Source organism: Elephantulus edwardii, unplaced genomic scaffold, assembly GCF_000299155.1.
Source record: "Elephantulus edwardii isolate Elephantulus edwardi_28Jun2011 unplaced genomic scaffold, EleEdw1.0 scaffold00004, whole genome shotgun sequence".
NCBI classification, from domain to species: domain Eukaryota; kingdom Metazoa; phylum Chordata; class Mammalia; order Macroscelidea; family Macroscelididae; genus Elephantulus; species Elephantulus edwardii.
Window position 1 is genome coordinate 924,225 of NW_006399754.1, and position 2,838 is coordinate 927,062.

The 2,838-nt window shown below is 39.9% G+C and overlaps 1 protein-coding gene across 1 annotated transcript in view; it reads left to right on the forward strand.

Moving 5' to 3' along the window:
• ITM2B (integral membrane protein 2B) overlaps positions 1–2,838 on the forward strand; it is a 43,618-nt gene that overhangs the window by 35,709 nt on the left and 5,071 nt on the right. The gene's annotated exons all lie outside the window — the stretch shown is intronic.

Genomic DNA, 2,838 nt, shown 5'->3' on the forward strand with positions numbered 1-2,838 from the left:
TATATTTTATTAATTTTCATAAACATTTACAGAGATTTTGGGCTTCCACTCATTCATTGTTGCACTATTCTCTCTACCCTCCTCCCAGTTTGATCAGCATTCTATGAAATCTGATCAAAATGTTTAGTAATGGTAGCCAGGCATGTCCTGAGCTAGTAGCTCATGATAAAGTTGTCCTTGGAGGCAGTTAGCCCACGTTGAGTTCCTCCTATTCCTGACTCTTATGACTTGAGGGGAATAGAAACCAAATAGACCTTAGATGCTGCTTACAAGTTTCTAAGACCCTAGCTACTGGGTAATGAATCAGGAAGTAGAACAGGAGCACCAAGTAACTAGGAGGTCCCACGAAACCATGACCTCACCTTCTAAACCAGAGCACCAAATGCAATCAAGTCTCCAGATGTAATTACCAGCCTCATCAGCTACTCTCTTGTGTGTGTGCTGTTAAATATGTTAAATATGTCAAGTAATTTTTGCCCGCTCAGCTTTTTAACATGAGTGGCAATTAAATAATCAGCTGCGCAACTCTAATATATGGTTCATCACTTGTTGGCCCCCTTTTTTCTCCTTTTCCAAACACTAATAACCACTAATAAGCTTTGATCTATGTATTTGCCTTTTGTCTTTTTATAAGTGAAGTCTTAAGTCTTTTTGTGTTTGATTTATTTCATAAGATTGTGTCTTCAACCTATATCCATATTGCAGCGTGTATCACTTCTTCATTTTTCCTACTGAAAAGTGGTAGTAGTCTACTTTTTGTACTTTATTAAATTTGTTCATTTATATGTTGAAGGGCATTTTTAGGTTATGTTCAGCTTTTGGCTGTTGTGAATTGTACTGTAATCAATATTGATACACACTCTTTGTGAGTCTCTTTTTAAATATTTTGGGTGTATCTCTCACCCATTGCTTGGAGTCAGAACCAATTGATAAGGGATACTCTTGGGTGTCTGAGACTGTAAACCACATTGCCCATCTGTCTCCCAAGGAGAGGTCATCAGATTTGAACCACCAGAGATAAGCCTTTGCATGAGCAGTGCAACGCCTTTCAAGACTCCACCACAGAGCCCTCTTTTGGGAATACAAGAGTGAAATTTGAATCATCTGGTCATTCTATTTTTAGCGTTTTTAAGAACCACCACACGTTTATAATGGTTGTACTGTTTTGCATCCACATTAGCAGTAGATTAAGGTTAGTTACCCTACATAGTCAACATAATTTCTTTTTGTGTGTGTGCATTTCAGGCATTCTTGCTTTGCATATCTCTGATGGTTAATGATGTTGAACATCTTTTCATGAGTTTTGGGCTTTTGAACTTCCTCTTTGGTGAAAAGTCTAAGTTACTTGCCAGTTTTATGATTGGCTTATTTTCCTTTCCATTAGCTTATTAACATTTGATATCTGGTTTTGGCTTTTGCTGTTTATGCTTTTCTGTTAGATAACTATTGTTTTGACAGTGTTGTACTCACTTGTTCAAAGAACTTCATGGGTTAAGTGCATGTCTAGGTCCTGGATCAGTTTTGAATATGGTTCTGTGCACCATATGAAGCATGGATCCTGCATATGAAAATCCATTTTTCCCAGCAACATTTACAGAAGATACTCTGGTGCTGGAGAAGAGTCTTGAATATACCATGGACTGCAAGAGAATGAACAGGTTTATCCTTGAGAGGATGAAGCCAGCCTGCCCCTTGGAGGCAAGGATTCTGAAGCTTCATCTGACATACTTTGGGCATGTTGCAAGGAGGGACTGGTCCTTGGAGAAGGACATCATGTTTGGCAGAGTGGAGGGACAGCACAGGAGAGGAAGACCCTTGAGACGGATCAATTCAGTGATTGGGGTGGTGGGAGTAAGTGTGTTGGAGACGGTGAGGTTGGCACATGATAGAGCAGGGTTTAGGGCTGTTATACATAGGGTCACTATGAGTCTCAAGCCACTTGACAGCACATAACAACTCATTCCCCCACTGGAAGTTAGAGGGGGTATTGTGATTATACTGAACTTTGGGGGGGGGGTCAAAGAGCCAGAAAATTGGGTTTAAAACGTCAATTTTTTTATCTGATTGACTACTTTGTTTTTTCAGTTATTTTCTTCAAGTGCTGAAACCTCATTTATCCCGCTTCCTGGGGACCTCTTTCCTAGAACGCTCTGTTCTGCTTCACCGGGCACTGGTGTTTTCTGTGCATGTGTCATTCTCTAGCACTTTACCACTACTTCCTTTTTAAAAGTTTCTGTTTATGTGCCCTTTCTTCCCTTTCCGTTCCTTGTTCACAGCTTTCATTTGCTTCATAAGAGACTAGAAATGAGAGGCACATTTCTAATGTGAATGGAAGCATTTCTTTTGCAAACTCATGTAGTCTGTTTCAAGCCACTTGAGTTTTACTAATTAAGTGTCTCACGTGTACTTTCTTCTTTGTACCTCCAAATTAATAGGCTTTGAAGTTTAACAAACCCAGTAAACAAATTGCTTAAATCAAGATGCTCTAGTGGTGTAGTCTAGAGGTGGTGCTGCTGCTAACACAGAATGTCACACGTCTCAGTTGGTTCAAGTCCACCAGTGACTTCAAGGGAGAAAAATGGCGGCTCAGCTCTGAGGCAGCATCACCCCAGCAACGAGAGGACATTTTCATGGCTTTCTTGGGATCTTGTTTTAATAATGAAACATTAGATATCTCTTCAGAACACTTAATCTTTCATTTGACCAGAATTCTCTAGTAGTTATGATTTGACTTTACTAACATGACCTCAGTTTTAACAATCATGTGTGTCATTCAGGAGTTTTGAAACTGGGTGGGCGATCTGGTACCTGAGACTGCAGTTAAGATGTGGCTGAGAA